This window comes from Larus michahellis, chromosome 2 (genome assembly GCF_964199755.1).
Source record: "Larus michahellis chromosome 2, bLarMic1.1, whole genome shotgun sequence".
Lineage (NCBI taxonomy): Eukaryota > Metazoa > Chordata > Aves > Charadriiformes > Laridae > Larus > Larus michahellis.
Window position 1 is genome coordinate 8,455,548 of NC_133897.1, and position 26,483 is coordinate 8,482,030.

Below are 26,483 nucleotides of genomic sequence, written 5' to 3' on the forward strand. Positions count from 1 at the left end.
TTACAAAGCGGGGTTCTATGTCCTGAGGCAGTTCGCAGCCCAGTCCCCCGGGCAGGCACGCTGGCCGAGGCGCTGGCAGAGCAACAGCGCTCAGCAGCTGCAATAAAAGGCGACTGCTGAAGTCGCTGCTGCCAGCGGAACAGGTCTCTGGAATCATGGCCTTAAATGCCCTGTAAATGTAAAGCTAACTAGAAAGTTTCCATTACTAACAAAACACGGGTTACGTACATTATCAGGGCACAGCTCCGCTGAAGCGATGAGGTGGGAAACCTTCACTAACCTTCGCCACCTCCTCTTCTCCATGTACCTTTGTTCTGTTTCGATGACTGATTACACTAGAACTATCTTTTTACTGCAAACCCGAGAAAGTTACAATGGAATCCAGGCTCTGCAGCATTCAGTGTATTGGAAAGTGGATATTCTAGGATCCCTTAATTCTCAAGACTTGCGAGAAAATCTAAAACACGCAGAAATTTCAGGCACCAATGTTCTGGCCTACAAGCTGCAAAACAAGCACATAAAGTCATCTGATAGAAGAACAAATACTGGTTTTCTTCCTTGCATCTGGATCCTACAGTAAAGATAACACAGTTGGTTCAATGTCCCCAAGGGAACCTTTCTTCATCTGAACAGCTGGAAATAATGTTTTGTTGGAGAAGTACAGTATTTTGAAGCAGAGCTCCTCCCAGTAAGAGCTCTGAGAGGGTGCCAGGCAAACATAAAATCAATAACACCACCACCAATTTTACCTTCTCTAGACACAGGCACAGCCCAATGCCTTATTTTCTTACACGCAATTCAACGTCCCAATTTGCAGATATGTTGAGCGTTTACCTCCTAGAAAAATGTAATCAAAAGCTGATGTTTAGCTTCCCTTGGAAAATAAAAACAAACTAAGGCTTCAGTCTCACTAGACACACCCCACGTTAGCACGATCCAACATTTAGTTTATTGTAGAATAACACTAAGTCGGCAACATACAGTATAAGAACTTAAAAAAATTATGGAAAAACCGTGCTACCATTAAAAAGCATTGCTTATCAATGTCACTGAACTAATTCTAAGCTTAAATAAAAACTATCGCCAAATATGAACTTCATTAGCTAAATAAATTTCTGTTGTTTCACTTCCAAATTTTAAAGAACTCTTCAAATGCTTGGCTTTGGATGTGCACAGTAAAATAAAAATACGTGAGTCCAAAAGCCTGACTCAAAACTATCACACCTGCATGTGCAGTGCTGAATAATTAACCTGTGTTCTTCTTCAAGGACTGTCTGAAAGTCCTTCTGTGTTTTATGCTTTCTGTTATCAGCATCATTCTGAGAGTTTGGATTAAAAGCCTATACAATTCTAAATTATTACGAAAGGATTCATTTTTCTGTATGAAAAACTCTAAGTTCTGAAGGCTTCTTCATGAATTCTTCTTCTGAGTAATTCTGTTCTTTTTTTCAAGTTTCCTTGGCCATATTCAGGTCCATTCAAAAGAAATCACAAAATTTAAAACTGTTAAATTTAATACCTAATAAATATATTTGTATAATCACTACTACAAGGCAGAAAAGAATCCATCAATAGCTTCGATTTTTTAAAATTAATTATAGCGTGGTTTACAAAATGCACTGCTGAAGAATGAATCCGTGGGGGAAAAAACCCTGAAAAATTTCACACACTCCTAAAAATTTCAGATAAAAGTAAGTTTGCTACCTTTTTTTACCAGCCACAAAATTCAATCTCTGCTGCCTTGCGCACACTTGAACACTATGCGAGCCGGGTTTTGCATCATTAGGAAAAATCGTGGGCAAAACACAACAGTGGTTTGATACATTCCTCACGATCACCTTAGGCACTAAGAAAGGTTTCTCTTTCTTTTTATCAAGTAGTTGCTCTGAGTGAGGATAGCGACTACTGATGTTCTTAACACATAAAAGAAAAAACTTTACCTTTGTAAGATCATAGAATCATCAAAAAGTTTGGGTTGGAAGGGACCTTTAAAGTCATCTAGTCCACCCCCTCTCCCACGAGCAGGGACACCTTCACCTAGATCAGGCTGCTCAGAGCCCCGTCCAACCTGACCTGGAATGTTCCCAGGGCTGGAGCATCTACCACCTCTCTGGGCAACCTGGGCCAGTGTTTCACCCACCCGCAGCGTAAAAAATTTCTTCCTTCTATCTAGTCTAAATCTATTCTCTTTTAGTTTAAAGCCGTTCCCCCTTTTTCTACCACAACAGGCCCTGCTAAAAAGTTTGTCCCCATCTTTCTTATATTAGTTTCTTAAGAGGCATAACAGAAACTACCAACGCCAACCAGTTCTTCTACATGACAATGGTATCAAAAGGAAATGTACTTAAAATAAGCACAACTCAGATAAGCAGCTATTACAAGTTTACAACAGGAACCCTGTCTGAATACCGCAAAATGAATTACAGTATTCCCCTACTACTAGATTTTTCAATACTTGCATTAAAGCTACGGAAAACAGACAAGCTCCTATTACATTTTTAATAACAAATTTATAAAAGAAGTACGTCTGAAGCCACATCTTAAAAAAATCACCAGCCAGCAAACTACTTAGAAATTTTCATCCTATTATTCAGGAAGATCTAAGAATACCAAAATATTTTTAAAACAATAATAGAAAGTCAAGATCTAAGCCACATTAGAAAACCCTCCCCTAAAGCTTCCAATTATTGCAATACTTCTTTAGGCAGAGTTTCATGACAAAAATACTTTTTTTGTGCAGCAGAGACATACAAAAGGATTCTTCGGGATGCCAAACACTTTCAGAACTCTCCAGTGATGACTCATCCTGTTATGTATACAAAGCTTTCATTAAAAAAAAAAAAAAAAAAGTCAGTTGGCATCATTACAGATCCTCAGTTAGCAATCTTCAACTTACTGTTATTTCTTGTACAAAGTATTCTAAACGCTCTGCAATAAAGTATTCTGGTATGCTAATTTTGGGGAGGAAAACGTGCAACTTAACTTGAATGGCCTTTCTTACACAAAGACTTTCTGCTCTGGCTCACAAAATGCTCCAAGATGGCCTCGAATACAATTTTTAGCTAGACAGAAATTCTTTGTTACTCCACGGCGGTTCTTTGCCAGTTGCGCTGATCAACTATTTTGCCAAAACAAAAAAAAATAAAATAAGTCTTTCAAAACGAGCCCTGATGAGTGTAACAAAAAGAATCACTTTAAAAAAAAAAAGGAGGGGGGGGTTGCAGTTTAACTGTTCCTGAAAACTTTGAAAGCATTCCTTCTGGCTGCTTCTTTAGAAGCATCATTTGAATCCCCCCCGCATGAATTTATTTAGATAAAACTGTTGTACTTCAACAAAATCGCAATGAACTAAAAACTGCCATACAGGTGCAAATAATTGTAATGAACCGATATACCGATAAGTATTCGCCAGTAAGACTGGTTTCTTTTTTTATATATGACTTCTTCGAAATGTGGTGGTGGGGTGGGTTTTTTTGTTTTAATTGGCTGTTGTTTGCTTTACTTATACATATGAACGGTTGCAAGATGTACTAGAAACCAGACGCTTCCCACAGCACTAAACACAGCACAAGCATCCTGCGCGCTTTGCTCCATCAAGTGTTGGGTCCGGTCTTTCCAGACCAGGCTTACGAGTCGAGAGGATGGTTTCCATTCCTGCCTCTTCATCTTCTACCTGCAGGTACAAACCCAGGTAACAGCAGCTGTGGAGCTTTAAATCAAACACACGTTTACCTTCTGAAACTCATCTCAGGATTTACTTTGCAGAGGCAGCTAGTCTGGGGTTAGTGACGCTCACACTGGCCAAATTCAAACCAACACGCAAGATGCAAATAATTTTTGTTATTTTCAATCCCTCCAGCCACTCACTTCTCTAATAACTCAGTTCCTAGTGTTGATCCTTTTCTAAACATGGCCACACACGCGTAAGCAGCCGCCTCAGCACCAGCTATGCAACTTCTCTTTCCCACTGGGGACACACTTACCAGCATCTCAGATGTTTTCAGAACAGACGCCTCCCCCACCACTGCCACACATACATTTTATTTTATTTCTTATAAACGCCTCTTACCCACAGTAGTTACAAGTGCCAAATCATCTGATTCCACAGAGTGTCAAAAGAAAAGACAGATCTAAGAACTTATATAGCATTTTCTATCCCTTCTTGTTCTGCAACATGTTTGATTTGGAAATAATACCCTTCATTTGCTCAAATTCCAACAACCACAAGAAGCCAGCTGTCCCTCTCCAGTCATTTACATCGATCATTGGACTTGGTCAACTATACCGTATTTCTGATAAGTTTATGCTTTTCCGTAGGCAAGGCTATCCCTGATCAGATATAAGTTAAATCTGTGGATGCTATGAGTCTTTGAGCTTGAAGCCTACCGATTTCTGTGTTTCACAAAAACTAAAGCTAAAGAACAACCCATTTTTTTTCTACTTCCACACAAGATAAGAAGGCCTGTCTTAGAAAGCATAACTAAATCCTTTTGATTTTTTTTTTTTAATTTAGTCACAAGTTTTTGTTATTCTCTCATTATTTATGTACTACCATAGGTGGTCATGGCAAATTACCAACATAATTTACGCTGGTTCTCTAGCTGTAAGACTAGCTTTTCAACTGAATACCAAAAGAAAAAAAAAAAAAAGAAGACGTCTTTGGAAGTTAAAAAGCAGAGGTGTAGGAAAAAAAGGGACACCCCCAGCCAACAACAGGACCTTTGCATTTCATATTTGTCTTTAGAAGACAACATTTTAAATGAAAGCAGACACTGCTTTCATTTTCTCGCATTTAGGCTAAAGCAGCGCATCTTCATCAGAGGTTTGCATGAGGCTGGGGCTTGGGAACGATCAGCCTCACAAACAAGAGAGACGGTTCAAAACACACACCACCCAAACATAACGGAGGGCCCAGCGCAAAGCATGGGCTTGGCTCCATCTAACAAACAAAAGGGGATACTTTAATCACATTTTAATGAGGGTTTGCACGTGACCTGGCCCATTAGATACTGAAATGCTTCTGCAGTTACCATGCGGCCACCTGGGCATTTGGTGGCTAATGCTCAAACTGGCTGCTACAGTACCCTTGAGGAAGGAAAAATAAATAAAGCTGCAGCATCTTTCATTGATAACACTATTAATACACTGGGGGCTTTAAAGATCTGTAGAGCCACAGACAATGACATGATCAAGTGTGAAACCTAAACTCACCAATAACCAGTTCTATCAAGAAACATAATACGCAGAAAAATTAAGTCCATTTATGGTTTATATAAAACAGGCTCACTATCCAGATACAAATATTATTTAACTAATAGAATGAATCAAAACCTAAGCTATGTAATACAGACAGCTAACATGGCCAAACAAGATCCCGTGATTCCTGAAAGCCGCAAAAAGTGAAAAAGTGTCCTGCCCTAAGAACGACAAGAAAACTTGCTGACAGTCCAGACTCCTGCTTTTGGAGTCCACTTGTCTCTTAATGCCTTCAAAAAGCAGTCCCGTTACACAAACACACACACGATTTTTTCAGTATAAATAAAATTTCACTGATGTAAAGTGATGCTCTCAACTAGGTCTTCAGTATTTGTGCACCTCTTTCAGAAGTATACCGTCTGTTTTTCCCATACATACATTTTCATGTATCTTAATAATTGTAATCACAATTCATATTGAAAAAGTGATCACAGAACTAGCATTTACCATTTCTTCCACTACATACTACACGGCACTGATGCCAGCAGGTAGAAGGTTCAAGAAAATCCCAAGTAAAAGGTGGCTGTTCTTCTCACAACATGCAGTTAGACTGAGGTATTCCATGCTCAGCATGCTGAAAGTTTGTGGGACTGAGGAGAGGCTGGACATATTCAAAGGAGATGTCTAATGCTCAACAGACCTAACACAGAGAGTCATCCTTGACTCCAGAAATCCCACAATTCTTTCCCAACCTTCCGCAATTAGTGATTCAGGGAAGCATCGTTACAAAATTACCCTTTCCTTCTTTTCCTTCCTAGGCGTCTGCTATTACCCACTGCAGGAAGCATGACGACGGGACATGCAGATCTCTGATCTGACCCAGAAAAGCTGCTGTTGTGAAACAGACAATGTCTCCATACTATCCTACAAACAGACTCTGAACCCAGAGCTAGGAAAACAAAGCTCACCATGTTGCCCAAATTATTGTCACACCTAAAGACTGATCCTTAACAACACTAACCTTCATTTTCCAGCCTTGTATTCAACATCCTGAACCGTGAATAGTGAACATGCAATTACATGGCCTTTAGTGGTTTATTAAAGTTTCATTCCTCTAAAAGACTAGTTCCTGATTTCTGGTGTCCAGAGACTCCAATGCTGTCCTACAGAGAATCAGTTCTGCACGGTGGGAGGTGGTGGAAGCTAAGAAAATGTCTGAGCATCCTATATACCTTCCTGTTCAGTAGATGGTTTATTCGGATCTTGGTCCATACTGTATTGAAAAGATTATACTAAGCACCATACATGCCTTAGTCAGGTGGTCATTATCTACCACAGTAAAAAAAATAACCACAAGAACAGCAAGCTTCATGTCATACACTCATGCTTTTCCACAGGATGCTTTCACAGTCAAAAAACACCTACTTTTCTTGTAGTTAAGCAACACTAAGCTCTTCTGGCAGCTCAATGGGTTCTCCTAAGTCACCAAATTCCTCACGCAGACTCAGAAATAACCCAGGCACCATGTGTCCTGTCACTGAAGAAAGTCAGGTGACATCCTACTGCTATCTTCTAATTTGAAATAAGATCCAATCCTAGTATACCAGCATTCTAACCTTATTTTTTGTAGGGAATTAGTAATGTGTTGCTTCTTGCAGTCAGTTAAAAGACTAGAGAGAGACAGATTTGTGTGAGTTTGCTGTGAACCCATCTGAGAAGACAGGTAGACGCTGCTTATAGAGAGGGTTGAGGGAAATCTGGTAAGATGGTTGTCTCCTGGGGAAAAGAGAAGGAGTAAGAGGCAATTTCTTATGTGTGGAAGACAAAGAGGTGAGCTTTAGGGCAGGGGTCCAGGGAAGATATTAGAGTATGACTCTATTTTGTCATTTGGCAATTTGTCAGGCTCATGACTTTAACCATCCCACAAATACCAATTTTCAGCACCCAGGCTCATCTTTTTGATGAAATTTGGCATGCATCTTTGAATGCCAGGACCAAAGAGTTAAGGACAGAGTTTTATGAGAAACAGTTGGTGTCCACTGACTGTGAGCGAGTTCATCCTCACACATAAAAGTTGCTTAATTTCATCCATCCACTTCCCATGAGGATGTGGTGAACATTCATGAGGAAATGGGGTAAAAGACCAAGGTGCATGAACCAGGGTGGCCACAGAGCTCTGTCACCAAATTTCACTTTTGCTGCTCAGGTACAACGTGGGTACAGGATGATGTGCAGAAAGTTTGCTTCGCATGACTTTTGCAGGCGTAGGAGGCTGTTGGAAGGACTGGAGAGGAGGTTCCAGGAGAAATTATTTCAGGATACATCTTCTTTGAGTATAGGTTGCAACCACTGAAAAGATTCTGCAAATTGAGTTCAGACACCAGATGTAGAAGAGGTGCTTCCTGTACTGACAGCAAGTGCTTACGGGGCAGCTGGACACTTTGTGAAAAAATAGCACCTATTCTCCTACGCGTGACCAAAAGCTCATCTGTTTTCACCAGTTACAACAGTTTTTACAGAAGATGCAACCACTCCCCCCCATCCTTGCTTCTCTTGTAGCCTTAAGAGACGTAACACCACCACTGCTTTCCTGCCCCTAACTATACCACTCCAGCACTTCTTCCAAATTCCTCACAAATAATTTCACGCACAGAGGATGCTACAGAACAGTAAAAAAAAAAAAAAAAGTTACCCTCACAACCTGCTGAAGAGACCACAACCACCATTGGATCTTCTATGACAAAGGAGACCTTCAAGACAGCCTTCCCCAGAAAAGGTCTCCTACTCTTCACCTACAGATATACATTACTTATCAGGAGAGCCAACTAAGTAGCTCTTTAGCTGCTTCCTGGCCCGAAGAGAAAAAACATTGGCACAGGAGATGGTGAAAAGTACAAGGATAGGGTGTGGAGTCCTACCTGCAAAATTATTCAACCCTACCTCCCTCTGATAAAATTTAACACATAATATCAGTACTTATGATACTGCTGTTTGTCTGATGAAACTCTGTATCAGGCAGCAGGCTGGGTCTCAGAGGCATGAAATACACATCTAGCTCTGGAAGAACACCATCAAGTAAGTCCAGTTCGCACCGAGTGGTCCAGAAGTGTCCTTCATTTTTTTTCTCTACATACAAGATTGTGATTCTTGTCGGTTCTGCGAGCAGTGGCAATAAAACATGACTAACTGGCCAGTCAAATAATGATACAGCAATCGAGAACCAGTTTGCTGAATTTATAATTGTTACAATTTCAGCTTAGCACTGTTTCATGGACTCTTTAAGTTAACAGAACACTAGCCTCACGTTTTCCCGAGACTTGGAGAATCAAAAACTATTCTGCAATGTCTTGTTTATTTTTTCTAAAGCATCCTGTTCCCCACACTTTTTGATCATGCAGAGCAGCAACTGGTTAGCACTATTCAAAACAGCTGGCACAGAACGGACCCGACTATCGAATTCTTACTCATACTGATGAATGTTTACTCTCATGACTATTTTATTTCAATGGAAAACCTTCTATTGACTTCAGTTGTTTTTGAAACAGAATTGTGTACCTTAGAGAATACCCCATCATCCTGATTAATAATTAAATGAATCCATACAGTACTTATTCACTGAGAGTTCTTTATTTGGAGGTCCAGAGGCATCAATAATGAAAACTCTTGCATAGTATTGGTGAAGCTGTCAGCAGCAGACGTTGAAGATTAGGCAGCCGTAAGAAAAGAAATAAACATATAAATATAATACAGGGGTGTTTTTACACATGAACTGCGCGTAGGTCTAGCAATGACCAGGAGAACTACCTCCCCCTAAGCTTCATTTCTCCCAGCTATCACCAGAGCAAACAGTAGCAAACAACCTTCATCAACAGGGGCGATGGCAGCAGATGTCACAACTGGCAATAGCCATTTCTGGCTATACACCACAGTTAGAAACTCTGACTTTCCGGTAACACACTAAACAGAAGTCAACCGATTTCAAAACATCCCCAAGGGAGGCAATAGAACTGCCTAAAATAGTAGCTATTCACCGATTCAGCAGTAGGATTCCAAATTTTCTATGGAGAAGTGACATAACCATCTCAGCAACTGAATCACAGCCCTCAAGACAGATTCAATAGCTACATGTGTTTCCAAAAAATGAAAGAGAGAAAATTATTAACCTAGTAACTCCTCATAGTTAAACACGCTACGTCGTTCTAGGTGGATTTTACTACCCAAAGACAAATATATGGGGCAGGATATACATTTAATTATTTTACATTTTGTAGATTAATCTATAAGCTAAATAAAATATACAGGCCAGGCTCCCCTCCCCCATCCGGTTTCAAGAATTTGTTCATGCAAGACTGTACCCTGATCCACACAAACCACCTCAGAAATCTTCCAGGCTTCCATCACCCTCTTCTTCCAAGAGCTAGACTGCAAATTATAACAGTTGCTACTTCTGGAACTGCATAACACTGTCTTTACATCATTCTTTAAACTGTTTGTTTTTCCTTAAATTAAAAAATCTCGGCTTCCTTTAACAAGGTGAAAACAGAAGATGACAAGGGACAAACGGAAGGGAAAAGATGGTTAAATACACATGAAAAGAAAGAGTGCTCACAGACAAGCTACTGCACCAAGATGGTTTAAGGTGAAAGGAAAAGACTGAAGCCTATGCTTCTCATCCTCCATCTCCCATCTGTCTTCAAGATTACATTCCTGTAACTCAGGATTCCTCTCTTCTGATCAATGCAAACCCACAAGTCTTCCAAAAGCCCTCTACCTTGTTTTTGTACCCATTCCTATACGCAGTCAGCCTTCTACTAAAATATCGCAAAGCCAAAGTGAAATTTTTCAAACAAGAAAAGTCTGTCAAAGGTTAAAAGAGTACTTCCTGTTCAACCCAGACCTCCATTTTATGACAGCTCTGAACACGTAACAGATGACTTCTGCCATGACTGTGACTAAACCTTCTGTACACAAGGCAAGGCAAGGCTGACATGGCAGTGACAACACCTTGCACACCTTTTATTATTTGTCCCAGAACAAGAAACCTTTGAAAAGATGAGAAAATATCCTAGACTCATTCCCTCATGGCTCTCCTTGACCATCGTCAGTCTCTTCTTGCTTGTTAAAACTCATTCTCCGTGGTGCCACAAAACTGTACTGCAAAAAATCACCTCACTCAAGTGGAAAGACAAGGTGAACAAAATAAAGTTACAACCTTACTCCTTCTTCTCATCGCTCCAGATACACCGTCCCTGTACAGTCCCACCCAACACATCCCTTCCCCCTGCCCCATTCTCTTTGTTCTGTCGATTGTATCGTATCCTTTCACCCTGGTCCTCAGGCTTGGAAAAAAATCCTTCAAATTCAATCAAAGACAATCTCCTCACAAGTAATTTGGTTCAAAGAAGGTAGATTTCTGCAGAACTATAAGCATCAATAAGGACTCCACTTGAGGTTTTCTGAATTCTGGAAAAAAACCAGCTCTCCTTCCCCCTGGTCTAATCCCATCTCAAACAGGTGCCCCATGGAATACCAGATGCCCTTCTGTAACTGCCCACTTCAGAGTTTGTCACATTTTTACACTTTTCTCTACAGCATCTGATGCTAGACACTAACAGGGGGCAGGAGTATAATTTAGATCTTAAGCTGGTTGGGGCAGAAGCCTAACTATGAACCAGGCAGTAGTAACCTGCTCTCACGTGCGCTCCCTAAACAGCTTCCAAAAGCAATCTACATTCTCTTTTCATAGCACTAGGGCATTTGGGGCACAAAAATTAAGGATAATAGAGAAAAAAGAAAAACAAGGGAGGGGGAGAAAAGAGATAGGGAGATCTGGAGTAACAACAACATGGAAGTGTTCGTGGTTCGGAGGAACACACTCAGTTCCATCTAAAACAAAGAATTCATCCCCGAAACAGAAGCATACCCAAGAACTGCAAGTCCTTACTAAACAAACAAACAAATACACAAGCAGACTCTTCTTCCATGCCTTCATCTTCCATGAGTGTCTAGTTAAGTAATGTTACTCAGCTATATACCTTTCAATGCTTGGTAACCAGGATAAAAACATGGGTCAAAGTAGCCAATGTGAAATCTTTTCTTTTCTAGCTATATTACAAAAGCACCGTCAGCACAAACCCCACTTACTGTGTAACATTTCACCGGTGAATACAGACAAGAGGGAGACTTTACCGAAGAGACAGAAATGCAACACGCTATGACTAACTTTCAGACGGTCTTATGGAGGAGTCAAATACCCTCCATATGTGCAATTTCATCTATGCTTATATGCCTGCCATTGGACCTCAACTTTGAGATGAAAATAAATCCTAACAAGGCCACGTGTAATTACGATCCATTTTTTTAAAATCAAAGATATTTCCAAAGGAAAAAGCTTCACTGTGATGTTTTGCCACTCATTTTGATATGCAACTGCACCTAAGGTGTTAGGAAAAAATATATCTGCAAAGACCACTCAGTCAAAGACACATCTGTTTGCTGAGTACGTTCCACATCAGATTACCAAACACAGTAATTTGAACGCTTTTAAACAGCAGGCGCTCACCTCTTCCCAACACTACGTGACTGTTTCTCTCCAACCGCCTTCCCTACCCAATTGCTGTGACATTTCCTGGTTCACCTGAGCCGCCCAGAGAGCACAGCTGCGGCACAGCCAACGCCACGAATCGCAAGAAGACATCTGATATCCATGATATCACACACTGGGATACTGCCAGAGGACCACAACACGCCAAAAGGATTTCATAGAGGAAAGGCAGAATTACAAAAGACTAGCTAAAGGCCCACCGTCAAACTGGGGTTTAATACTTCTTTCTGAAAACGCTACCTCCTATAGAGTTCCCAGAAGCCTTTTTAATTACTAAAATTAGAATGGCCCAAATAAAACAAAAAAATATCTTTCAGCTCCTTCAGAATGTGCTTTTGACAATGCTCCAGAGCCAGTTCCCCTTCTTCTCGGACTGCATATTTTATACTAAATGGTTTACAAAGTACACGCTATTCCATACCAAGACTGTCCTATCCACACTTAAAGAACAGGAAAACAGAGCTGCCAAAGCCATAAGATTTGAGAGCAATGATGATAAAAGAATACTTTTACCATTATTTTTAAATAGCTGACTAAATTTCAGGCTGGAAATACCCTGTAAAGCACACGCTGAATGATCCTTTTAGCCTGAAACAAAAGCAGAAATCAATACATGGCTGCTTTTCATTTTTGCTCAGCCATTTACCTTTAAAGAGATCATTTTCAGGCGAGTCCAATGAACAGTCACATTAAGAAAGCGTACATGATGCAACTACTTTCTACTGGCATATTATGTAAATGACAATAATGCCACCCCTTGCCTCCCCTCCCCCCAAAAAACCCACAACTCTCACAGAACATTTTGACAAGGATTTTTCCTTTTGGGAAAGAATAATACAAAAGAAGAAAGAAAAAAAAAGAAAACAAAAAAAAAGGATAGAAGTTAACTGAGTATGCAGTCTGACAAAATAATTATACCAAAATTCAGTAACAATTCCTACAAAAACAGGATGTAGAGTATTTTGCCCTACAAGCATCTAGATTCAATGCCGGCAGAATATTACTTTGCACAGAATAAATACAACATAAGAAGAGCAGAGTCATAAAACAGCTTACAAAGACGACCTGCAAGTGAGGCAAGCAATTAAAAACTACAGATACGCAAACTCCAAGTATATTATCAAAACAAAGGACATTTACAATGAAGTAGTAAAAGAAGCACACACCAAATACTTTAAAAATAAACATATAGTAGCCACCAGTGAAATTAATGAATAGCTAGCATAGATGCAGCTGATCACAGTAGCACTGAGAAAACTGTATCTTGTTCTTCTGCCTCTGTTTCTCTTATAAGTAGATGGTTAAAATATTTACACTGAACAGCCTGGGAGCTGCAGTTTTTTTCTGTAGCAAGTGCATTTTGTTGTGCAGGACACCAAACACAACACGCTAACATCACCACAACATACAGAAAGCACAAAGACCCCTACGTGCAAGCTCCAGCTTAGGAACTGTGTTTACTTCAATACATAGTATTTTATAGAGTCACTGAGAATCTTTAAATGCCTGCCTAGTTGTTTCAGTTTTGCAACAGAAGTATTAACCCGCTCCTTTACTTCTTCAGCTGTGAAAAAAAATGCCAATTATTTTCATACCGATCTTTATTTCTTTCAAGAACTCTACTATGCCAAGCAATGCTATTCTAGAAAACAGTGAAGTTAAATAATAAAACTAAACTAACTCAGGAACATTTTTCAATTACGTAATGAATCTGGTTACAGAATTAACTAATGCTTCACTGGCGAATATCTAATATTTAGCATCTAGAATTAGGTACATGACTGAAACAGTTTTTTAGAACAATACAAAACACCACACAGATTAACTGGCTCATATTTTTAAAACATAGGTTGTTTTGGTGGTGGTGGTGTTTTTTTTTTTTAAACCAACCTGCTACAAAGTAATCCCACTGAAAAAAAGGGACAGCCAGTCTCCCATTTTGTCCAGAGCAAAAAAGAAAAAAAAAAAACCAAAAAAAGACTTTTATTTTCCATTACAGTTTGTATTAAGTTTGCTAAAGCAGCCAGTTACATAACACTTACTTTGACTTATGACCTATTTGCTCACAGCTCATACAAAAATCATCACATACGATGGCCTGAACATCCATTATGCACTAGGAATATGGTATATTTTTTTAAAGTGCTATTGTTCTTTTAATTTAGAACTGTAGATAAAGGCAGCTGAGAGGATCATTTAAAATTAACACTATACAGGTATGCTTTGAAACCATGCAAAATTAAAATAGCACTCTTAAAAAAAAAAAAAGAATAGCGTGTACAGGGTAGTCCAAAACATTTAAGAAATATTAATCCTATCTCATTTTCCATCACTCCAGAATTCACACCACGAAATGAAAGTGCTAAAAAAAAAAAGGGGGGGGGGGGGAAGAGAGGAGGAAAAAAAAAAAAAAAACAGCCAAAACCCAGAGTTGTGCTATAGCTAGCCATATAAAGTCATATTTTTCGGAGGAGATGTGGGTGCGGGCACACGTGTGTGCCGGTACCGGTGCCGTGCTCCCGGCCAGCTGACCGCGCCGGGCTTTTGTGCTGGGCGCCTCTCCCGCCCCCACCCTCCTTTTCCCCTTGTTTTTATTTAAATGCTGGAGGACCAGGTTATCTGGGGGAGCGTGTTAACTCCAACCTATACCCCACACACACCTCCCCGAACCGACACCCCCCCCACCACCACCTTCCTCTCCCGGCCGCCAGCGCCCCCCGCCTCCACCCGACAAGTTTCTGGCCGCGGTGGCGGGGGGTACCCCCGTCGCCCCCCCCCCCGCGGGGGCATCACCCCCGCCCGCTGTCACAGTTTGCCCTTCCGTACAAAGAAGTTAAAACGCCAGACGTACTCACCCCCGGCGAACTGCTTTTGCGCCACATAGCCCAGCCCCGCCGAACCGCTCACGAATTTTTGCCCCCCCCCTCGGAAAATGGAGGGGGGGGCCGGCGGCGGCGCCCGCCCGCTCGATCCGGAGCGAAAGAGAAGTTATTTACATGTCAGGGCCCGGCGCCGTGCGGAGACACACCGACCGCTCAGCACTCCCCGCCATCAGCCATGTTACTCTGCCGGACCCGCCGCTCGGTCGCGGCGCTCCCCAGCCCAGCGGCTCCCCCTGCCCCGGGGCCTCGGCGCGGCTGGGCGGGCGCGGCTCTACAGGGCCCCCATGGCGACGCCGCCGGGGGAGCGATTCGCCACCAGCCCCGATCGCCTCGGAACTTCGGATCCGGGATCCTCCCCGAACCAGGCTGGAGCCGGCGGAGGAGGAGGCGGAGGAGGGGGAGGGGAGCGGAGGGGAGGGGAAAAGGGAAGAAAAAAAAAAAAAAAGAAAAAGGGAAAAAAAAAAAAAAAAAAAAGAGGAGCCGAGCGAGAGAAAGTAGATCCGACGCAGGCGGGCGCCGCCAATGTGCGGACCGGAGTCCTGCGGAAGGAGCCGGGGCCGCCTGCGCCAGCCAAACCGAGCGGCGGCCGGAGGCGCAGCGCCCCCTCCGAGGGCTCGGCTCCGCTCCCCCCGCACCGCACCCCCGAGCCCGGCAGGCGGCCCCGGTCCCACCCCCCCGTCCCGGGGACACCTTCCCCCGGCGCCCGGCTCCCTCCTTCCCCCCTTAACAAAGCGGCGCAACTGGAAAGTTACAAGGCGTTTCCACGGGTGCCGGGCGCTTCCCCGCAGGAGCCCCCCGTGGCTGCTGTGGGCTACTCGGTGGGGATTTCAGCCACACAGACGAACGTGTAACTTCCAGTATTGCCTCACCCCCGCCTCCCCCCGCTCCTTTTTAACATTTTCCAGGCTGCTCTGCGCTTCTCCAAAGCCAGCCCGGAACGGAGAGGCTGAGAAAGGCCGTCTGACAAACGTCCATCTACAAGCGGCTCTTTCCTCATCCTCCAGACGGTCCCTGCCAATTCTCCTTCTCTACGCGGAGAAAAACACATCAAGAAAACATTACGCAAGGATCGTTTCACTGGTATTGATAGATACTTGCAAACCAACCCATTTCAGGAGTAACGCAACTACCTTCGTTCAACTTCCCGCAGAAGCCCCAGATCAGCCGCTGGGTGAGGCTTCGCTGCTGTCCGTCTTTCACAACTTTTCTTAAAATTTTTTTAAGCATCAGATATCCGCAAGACACAGGCTGACATGTCAACAAGAATACTCTGACTTAGCTGCCAAACAAAAATAAAACCCTGCCTTACGTCTATTTTTTCACTCATGAATTATTGGTTTTTTAATCAAATTCTCTTCTGTTACACCGAGATGTAACTGGACACGCTTAACCTTGGGCACCTCCTGTTGTGGACGAGCAAATAAGTTCCGTGTTGTCTTATCAGTACTGGTTAGAGAAATTCTCAATAAATGCAACTCAAAAAGACCATTTCACCTCCGAACACCCGAACACCCCCACCCTGGGATCTCCCCAGGTAGAGGGAGTGGACGGACGCTGCCTGTCATTACGTTTTCACTTGAAACACGCTCTGGGTGCCTGGCCTACAGGAAGGCTTTTATCAAACCAATTCTCCAGAGATTAAGATAATTTTTTTTAAAAAAAAAAAAAAAGCACTCACATGAAAAAAAAACTCCACGTGTTTACTCTGAAACAAGTAACTATTGTATAAGAGCCATTGTGCCATGTCAGTACAGGTACGGACACATACATATATTAAGCTACAAGGAGCTATCAAGCTACCGCTTATCAGCACATCTCTGGTAACCACGCGTATTAGCACACTTTGCCTGCTGCAATGAGAAGGTTAAATATGTTAGTAGTGAAGACGGTAAATGTCAGTATTTTATTTTGCAGTAAGGGCTGGTTATTTTGGTCCAACCAAGGAGCAGTGAATTGCTAAACCACTACTGGACGTTCATCAATTTGCCCAGTGCCTTTACTGCTCACAGCCCTTTGGGTTTTACCAGGACAAACCCCTCTTGCACACACATCTCCATACCGTTTAAACATTTTTCTAACCATGCTTTCGGAGATTAACTAAAATAAGCTCCTCTTAAACCAAAGCAGACACCCAACAGTGGACAGAAGCTGTGTATTTTCCAAATTGTATTAAATAAAATGAGTTTCCGTGTGTATAGTTGGCAGGTTAAGCAAGGCCAGAGCACCAAGTTTATTGTGTCAGCTGTCCCAAAACTGCCAATTTGTATATAAGCTTCCACTACAACGCTGGTGCGGTACCTTCGGAGAGGGTAACCCCTGCAGCACAACTGACACACCATAAATTCATGAAGTTGTTTGTGCTCTTGCACCTTAAACCTCTTGATATTTTCAAACATGTTACATTCTGTTAAAAAAAAAAAAAACAAACATGTTTTAACATACCAGGTAATGGGTCACCTGACAAGTTTAAGTACGTTAGCACAAACAAGACAAGTTGCAATTTAATAATAGCTGGTTAAAATAATGATAATAAATTACTCTCAGTACTTTTCCCTGCTGTTCATGTGATCCGAGATGCAGGCGAACAGGCAACAGGCATGAGGTTGCCTTCCCTGGCTTAGCCGTCCCCGAGAGCTTCGACCATGGAGCTGCATTTTCCCTCACATTGCAAGATGCGAGATTTAGTTCTTTTACTGTAAAAGCACGTTAAGTGCCATAAAAACCTTAGTAACGACAAAACTGTAATTTGACTACAGCAGAGTCAGACACGGTCCAACACCAGTCATGTTGACTAATTACTACTTTGCCACACAAACTGCCCATAAATTGCCTTCAGCAGGATTATACCATGAGCCAAAGGAACAGCTCGGGGTAGGGTTTCATGTTGGCCAGTAATTCCGACTGAAGCCAATCCCACCCTGTGCCTCTTCTCCCCAGCCTCTCAACTGTGCCTGCTCACCTCTATGTTAGATCGCCTTGATGACAACCCTCCTCACTGCAGGGGAGGTTGGATTAGATGACCTTTAAAGGTCCCTTCCAACCCAAACCATCCTATGATTCTGCATTGTTAACCAGAGGAGGGGACCCAGCAAGAAGCAGCAGGGCCAGACACTGGAAAAGGGCAAAGCAATTTTGCCTGCATCGATTCCCTGCCCCAATTCACACGTCTCTGCAAACGCGTGTCGCCATGATGGCAAGGCACAAACTGTTTAAGCCAACAATTCTGCCAAGAAAATGTACATGGGGAAAATGGCATCAGTCATCTCTCCTAAGACAGGCTTTTTTTTTTTTTTTTGTAAGGAACAGAAGCGATGGATTTAATCATTAAGATAAAAACTTATGTCTATACATATGGTGGACTGTTTTCTTCCAAACTCAAACTGATTAACTCAAGGATACAACTCTCTTGAGTTAATCAAGACGCATTTAGCAAAGCATGCCTTATCTGTTTATGATAGGCCCTATTTATGATTTCTAACTTTTGGAGAAAGCTACTTCTCAGCAACCAAGAGAAATTCAGATGTAGATCTGTCACCGCTTCCAATGTATTCCAATTTAAATTTCAGGTGCAACACATATACAATACATGGGGAGGGACTCTTTATCAGGGAGTGTAATGACAGGACGAGGGGTAACGGCCTCAAACTGAACGAGGGTAGATTCAGATTGGGTATCAGGAAGAAATTCTTTACCGTGAGGGTGGTGAGGCATGGGAACAGGTTGCCCAGGGAAGTTGTCAATGCCCCATCCCTGGAGGTGTTCAAGGCCAGGCTGGATGGGGCTTTGAGCAGCCTGGTCTAGTGGGAGGTGTCCCTGCCCGGGGCAGGGGGCTGGAACTGGGTGATCTTTAAGGTCCCTTCCAACCCAAACCATTCTGTGATTCTGTGAAATAAGAGACACGGGCTTCACAACAGAAGTACTATTTTGTTACAACAGCTAGATCATACATTTGATTTGGTACTTGATGGAATTTAAAACGTACAAAGATTAATACATTAAGAAACACAAAAATATGTTGTCTTTTTTAAGCATGTTTCTTCTTAACTTCTGCTGACCTGCTATTTCTGAGATCTTCAATGGTTTTCTATTAATATTATAATAGAATCATAATGACTTGAGAGTAAGTGGCAAGCATCTAGCTACAAAAAGACAGCAAACAGAAAAGGAACCCCAAATATTTTTCCTTAGCCTGGCAATTCTACTGAAATGTAAAGGCAATTTACCTTCTAGCACCTTTTTATGCTTCCATGCTACATACCAACTTGAACCAACCTCTTCTGTCAATACAGTTTCTCTGTAAATTCCACTTTTGATGCCAAAGCATAGATTCAACAGTAGCCTGACTTCTTTTTGATTGCATTTGAAGGGCTTTGGAAGTTCTTAGTTTCTAACCTGTACTACGAAAGTCTCTGGAGATAGAATCCATTTCTAAAAGTTTAAAAAAAAAAAAAAAAAAGGTTCCAAACTGTTTCCAAACCGTACTTTTTCCTCTTCCCTGCACTTTCTCTTCTTGTGCGCATGAACCAGATCATATCTGGAACCCAAGATAGGTCGGCAGCACATCATACAGCCAAGAAGCAGCACATTTTGTGCATTAACTACATACTCAGTTAACATACTATTATAAATTTGATTTAAAGCCATTACATCTAAGATGTCGTATCTACCAAGCGTGGTATTAGAAATAAAATTTGAACAGTAATGTAAGTTAGGTAATTGAAATAGCTTTCCACATAGAAAGTATCAAACTGTCTATTCTTACAGCTTTGACAAACAAATTTTGGCAGATATTACTGAAAAGGCTCAGGGTGCCTTTCTTCCTTGATGTCTTCCCATGCTTCAGCCAAAGGTTACCGTCCCTGTGACAGAGATGGCAGAAAGGACATACCAATGCAAAGCCTACCATTACACTTAACTCACTGACGAATGAGAATTTGAGGTAGAAACCCCAAACAACAATCTGGAAGGTACCCTTCTGCCTCTATGGCTGATACCGTCCCACAGAGCATCAGCACAGATGCCTCAAGGTAGCTTGAGCTCACCAAGTGTCACCAGTGCTTGTCCAGTAACACAATGCAAACAGCAATATCAATGGAGAAACATAGGCTGTATTGGGTTAAAAAGCATTTATGAAAAAAATATTTGAAATAAAAAAAATAGGTCTTCAGATCTCGCATTAGCACTAGAAATCTCAGATTTCCTTACTCACTTCTTCACTTCCCTAACAGCACTATTTCACATGGAGTTGAAGAAGCATGGCATGTGGGGCTTTCTTATAGAAATGCTGCACAGCAGACAAGAGTCTCATCACTTGTGTCCATTTTATACTACTACTAAGTGTCAGTACAGGTAAACTGTGGTGCAAAACTGAAATGATAACGTAGTACTGCCTACAAGAAACGGAAGTAAAAGGGTGAGCAAATGAATTCAGAAAGGACTAAAACCCAATACAGACAAACAGACTACAAGTTGAAATGAAGATGCAAGAAGAGAAGAGGTAGAAACCAGGCAAAACCTAAACACTCACAGGCCATCAAAAAATGACTCACTGCTAATGACATGCCTTGTTAGCTGCTAGCACAGGCAGGACAAAACTGTTCGCAACAGTGCATTATGGAAATCCAGAGAGAATACAAATTCTGACATATTTTCTTTAAAGTAATCAAAATACCCTTTTCTAGCAGATAAACTTTTAAATATACTCTTTAAGAAGAAAAACTGGAATGCCAGATGACACCATTTCTGAAAAAAAAAAAAAAAAAACAACCCACCATAGAAAGGAAGTAATGATTTATTTAGTATATGTGGAATCACACAGATTAATAGATAAAGCAAGTATCAGGTGACAGAGGGAATAAGGAACACAGAAAATGAAACAAAGAGATTTAGTAAACTATTTTCTTTCAAGAAATAATACAGGAAAACACCTTCTACAACGTAAAGGTTATTACACATAATTCACTGTGTGAAAGCAATGGGTACACCATAAATAATGGACATGACCATCAGAGGGATGCTCATAGAACAGGATCACGGAATAACTCAGGTTGGAAAAGACCTCGAAGGTCAGCGAGCCCAACCTCCTGCTAAAAAGCAGAGTCAGCTCCCCAAATGGTCTGCAAACATTTTTGAAGTTTAATTCATTGTTTACATAGCTGTGTAATTATACACAGTGCTGAAATCTGACAGTGGGACCTTATTCGAAATAACTTATGCCCCGAACAAATCAAGTACATACAACAGGGACCAGTGCATAAAGGTGATATCCAGATGGCCTAAATCACACCTACACCCCTTTGTCTAGTATTTTCTATTAGATGGCTTTAAGGAACTCCCTGCTCAGACCTTAGTCCTTCTGAATTGAATTTCAGAGATACCTAGTTCTCTCTTCTGACTAAGCATAAAGACTTCAGCAGAATTTGAGTATGCTTCCTCCTATTCATTAGTAAGCTCCTTCAGAGTAGTACAGTAAGTATTATTATTCTTTTAATGCTTTGAAAGAAAACAATTCAGCTAGAAACTAGACCATCACAATACTGCTGAAAAAGAAACCTAGGTGGCGTGACGATGGGAGCTAGAATTCAGTCTCTGCCCTGTCCCCAAGGCCCATTACTAATAGCTGTTATGGAATAAGCTCCCACACCACATGACGTGGTCACATCCACGCAGCTGTGTATTCCCCGGGTTCATACTGAGGGCTACATATTGGGGGACCAAAAAAAAAAAAAAAAAGGAAGAAAAAAAGGCAACAGAAAACCTCAACAACTTTAATAACAACCCTTAGAGTCTTTAGATAAAAGCCAGCTAACAAATGTTTATCACAATACTTTCCCAAATTCTAGTCAAACAAGGAAAAACAGTGCACCTTAAAGGACAGCTGAGCGCCCAAGCTCCAACTCAACAAGTTTATACATGTCCAAGACAGTCATGACTTCACTTTTTTGAAGTATAAGCATGTTAACTAAGTATAGACAAGAAATCCTCACTGGTCCAAAAAAGCCTTTAAAATAACATGGTCAAGCTAACAATTTAAAAACAGGTTCTTTTTGCCTATCAAGACAGTCTAAAGCAAGTAAAATGAGAAAAGACACATTAATTGAAAAAGTAAACTGAAAATATTCCTAAAACAATATAATGTAAATAAATATTGTTTAAATAAATAAAAAACAATATTAAGTTATCAATAATTTAACCGCCCACTGACAGTGTCTGGTTAACGAGCTTTGAGATCAAGATTTTCTGCTTGTCCATGAAGTATGTACACAATCAGCAGTACGTTCTCTGTTCTGTTCTACCAGTGGATTCTACCAGTGGATCCTTATCGGAGAAGACCACATGTAGAGCACACAGAATATGTGAGTCAGTTTACCAAGTTTTTGTATTTATTCTTTACCAACAAATGCATTCAGAACAGAAATGATTGTATCTCCAAGCTGTACACAGCACACGATAGGACAAAGAATACTCTCCCATTCCGTTACAAAAAGAGGCGACAGAATAGCCAGCCATGAGCCAACCCTTACTGCTACATGAAAGACTTTAGGAAAATAATTTCTTTAAATAATCTCGCTTACAGATCATTTATTTCCTGAGTTCCCCCCCTCTCCCCCCAGCTTCTGGGCCCAGTTCTCTCCTAAAGGGTTTCTGGAAGACACAGGCAGAAAAATAAATTAGAATTCCTGCTGAATCTGTTTTGCACTTTCCTTTGTATAAATCTCTACCAGGATGCCTGATGCAAGGTTAATTATGCAAAACATGAACCAGGGAAAATTGCGTATCGGAAGACTGAAGTAGCACTGAAAGCCAGTGTTTCCCAGAGCTGTATGGCTTGTACATCCCACCTCATCTGCTCCCACTAGAGCAATTCTGCTGTGAGCTGTTCTTCCTAAACTTACATCCCTACGGGTTAGAGAACATTAACTGTGGCACAGTGTTTGCCCAGGAGGCTGAAAGTAAAACTAATGAGAATTCTATCAGTTTCACTGAATTCCTCCTTAAAAAAAAAAAAAAAAAAAAAAAAAAAAAAAAACACAACAAACCACCAGTTATAGTTATACTAGTAAATTAAACATAGCTGGTGATGTTGGCCTTGAGGCCAACTAGCACATAACAGCCTATATCCATGCTCCCTAATTCTCAAACTCCCAAACAAAGCAGCCACACTTAAGCTCCGCTGGGAACGCTGTGTGTCCCTGGACCAGCCCTGAGATCCCTTTGGAAGAGTGCCGGCAGGCCCAGATCGAACCTGTACAAGCAACCACTGCAACGATGACAGCAGGGATGATGGCATCCAGTGACTCCAAACGTGCCCTGTTGGTTTTTTCACGAGCACAGACACAGCCACTGTGAAGAAGCCGAGTGCTTCAGGTGCCAGAATGCTACTACTAGCTACCACCAGGCCACTAATCAATAAAAAACACAAGCACAGTCATTAATTAGCCTGATTTATAAATGGTAAAAATTAAGGAAATCAACATGAAATCTCTTTATTTTGAATTTTATTTCAAAATTCCCTTTTCCAAGACGTTCTTCACAATGCAAAGCATCTGGCCCATTTCTAAGTGAAGCTCTAGTCTCATGCCATGGGCCATGGTAAGAAAAAAACCACTATACTCACTTGCTTTCATTACAAGGAAGGAAAAAAAAGACAGAGGAGAGAAGGAAAAAAGTGGGAGCAGAAACAAAAGCATAAGCATCAGAGAATGGGAACTAGGGAATAAGGAACTAGAAAGGCCATTTTAAACATAAAAACTTCTACTGACCAAATGAGGGGAAGATGATAAGCTTTTTGAAGCAACTAACAGAGCTCTCAGAGCATGTGTCTCGAGGGTAAGAGGAGGCCTTCACCATCCGGACGTCTAATGGAAAACCAAAATAACAGAACAAACAGCCCAACATGTTTGTGAAAATGTTGAGGACAACTGTTTCACAAAGTTGAGGATGCCAGAAGAGCAGTTACTTCACACTTCACTCTATTAGGGCAGGCTCCATTTTAAACATCTCAATGTGTACAGCGATTTGGCTGGAAGTGGTAACGAGAAGCATTCCCTGTGCCAAGGAAGCGGGGGGGGGGGGGAAATGAGCACAGTACAAAAAAGAGAACAAATTTTTATCTTCAATTAACCGAAATAAGAAAAGCAAATTTCAACAAACTCTTTGAACTTGTTGCTAGAATCTCTTGAGAATGTGATTTAAAGGAGGACTGGCAGTTCTTGTACTGAAATACACACAATGACAAAGTATTCCAATGCAGGGGAAAGATAGGAAATGTGGTATTACAATACAGGCTGCATCAAAAGCAGCCAGTAATAAGGGTCTGAAACTAGAAAGAGTCATATTAGGAATGGAAACAAGGGCATTTTAATGAATATAAAGGAACAGCATAAACTGTCAGGGATAAAAATCAGAAGAGATAAAAGCACAGCATGCGCTATTACCACTGTGCAATATAAAAGGCAAACAAAGTTTCAGAAATATTTTAGAAGTAAGAATAAAAACACAAAAGTCAGTACAAAACAACGTTAAAGAAGAACAAAAGGATAACAAAACAGAATCAAATGTCGTTCTCTGTATTTCAGCCTTCATAAAAGAGATTTATTGTAGCTAATACTAAAAACTGATTTTGTTATTAGGCTAAATAGTCAGGGAATTCAGATCAGCAGGACTGGAAGAAATTCACACTATATATCAGAAACAAACGGAAGTCATCTCTAAACTGAGTGATCCATAATACAGTCCTGGTCAAATTGCCCTAAGACAGGTCAGCAACAATGAACTAGAGAACTCAAAGGGTATTTATTTGCAAATTATTTTCAAGCAAGGTTGGAGAACATTGCAAGAACGTTCCTCCAGGACCTGCATGAGGAAATTCACACCCATAGAAGAGCTGCATATGACACATGGCTGAGGCAGGGATTAGAAACATTTTAGCAGACAAGATCTTAATAAAAATCATTCTCATAAATTGAAAAGTCATTCATAGCAACCAAGTGAAACTTAGCAAAGACTAGCAAACTTTCAAAGGATAAATCAAGTAAGTCAGCATTATGATGCTATAGAGGTTAAGCTTGTTCAGTGCAGAACAAAGGAGACAATATCCTAATAAACAAAAGTTTATTATTAAAATTGTTCTCCCTATCAGCTGTGGAGTCTTAACTGTGAATAGTAGAAGACAAAACTGGCTTAATCAGCAGGAAAGAATATTCATTTTATACTTTGGAAAATCAGTTACTGAAGCCAATTGCCTAGAGATGCAGTGGAATTGCATTCACCAAATACTTTAAAAACAAGTTGGAGAAACTTCTGTCAGAAGTGGTACAAATACACAACACAGAAGGATGAGCAAGATCACCCTGAAGTCTTTTTTGGCCATCCAGTTCTATTCATATGTGGTGATACAGCAAAACTAAATATTCATCATATTTAAAAGAATTTCATTGTGCCTCTGAAGTCCACACTTCACAAAAAAAAAAAAAAAAACCCTAAATAATTCACATTCTATATTTATGAAATGGCTTACTAAGAAAATCTCCCAAGTTTTAATACAGTATAGCTCCTCCCTTTATTAATAACAATATGGAGACATCCTATCATGTTTTGTTGAGAAAACTTTCCCTAAGAACACTGCAGACAGGCTTCACTGCCAAAACCAGGAGGGCAGACACCATTATCAGAATATCCCGGGTTCCATGAACCCTGGGATGTTCCAGAAGTCTTTCTGGATTAGCTACGGCTTCCAGACGGTGCTTTCCAACAGTCACATAAGATGCTACTAAACATTAAGCAGCAGAAAATGGAGATTTGGACCACAACTTCACTACCAAAAATTCCTCATATCTTACTGTGCCATACAAGTGATTGAACTGTATATGCCCCAAGGAATAGAAATACCATAATAGACAAAATAAAAAATTGGTAAATTTTCCTAAAGCTGTTTTTTTTTTCAGATAGCCTAATTAAAACTATTTTTAGCAAGAATTTATTGTCAGTAATGAGGCAGCAGAAAAGCAAAAAAGCCTCTTCTTTTTTTTCTCCCCCCTGCCCAAAGCCAAAACTCTAGGGGGAACATCCTGGTTTGACAGGATTTCCAGCAGTTCCTTCAAGAAAAGCAATTAGAATGTTGATAAATACAGCATTGAAAATTAGTAAATATATATTTATATCAGAATGGCTGGCAATAGGATTTGGTGCATGTGCCATTTAATAAAAACATTTCCAAAAATGTGAAAGGAAGAATATTCTGAAAAGCAAGATCTAGTGTTATTTTATTTTAAGTCCTAGATATTGATATACTTGTAGGAAGGAGCTTTCAGAATAGCAGGAACTATTGTTAACATAAAGCATTTTACTTATACTATTATTTTGGGGTACTTTGAATATTCAATTTAAGAATGATTCTGAGGATCAAAGTGAGAACCAAAGTTCCTTATTTAATCAATACCAACATTTGGGGCAAGAATCAGTTAGATGAGAACAACTCATCTCTCTATATGTTGTGAAGAACCTTCTCAACAGCATTGGTTTTTTTAAAGCAAGCAACCAACCAGCACATATAACATGACTATAGGCTGTAAAAATCTCTCACAATCTCCTGTAAGAACTCCTATATTGAAGAACTCAATGGAGTCAGCAAAAAAAAAAACCCAAACACCCCCAAATTTCAGGCAACCGAGGCTCCGGCTTCGCAGATCCTACTCAAAGCTGGCAGCACTACCCGAAGACATAGCTCTGTCTCCCCGCAGCCTGGCCGCTCGCTTTGGCCTCCTCCCTTACGCTATCACAAACACGTTTCTTTGCCAGCT

General features: G+C 41.0%; 1 protein-coding gene across 34 annotated transcripts in view; it reads right to left on the reverse strand.

The window, feature by feature from the left end:
* The window catches only part of KMT2C (lysine methyltransferase 2C), a 203,167-nt gene that overhangs the window by 168,705 nt on the left and 7,979 nt on the right, over window positions 1–26,483 (reverse strand). For 6 of the 34 annotated variants that reach the window (XM_074574089.1, XM_074574096.1, XM_074574093.1 and 3 more), the window contains exon 1: window positions 14,656–15,056. The exons of the other annotated variants lie outside the window; for them this stretch is intronic. The gene's annotated coding sequence lies outside the window, so the exon portion shown is untranslated. Of the gene's footprint in view, window positions 1–14,655; window positions 15,057–26,483 lie in introns of those variants that run through there. 34 annotated transcript variants of the gene reach the window in all.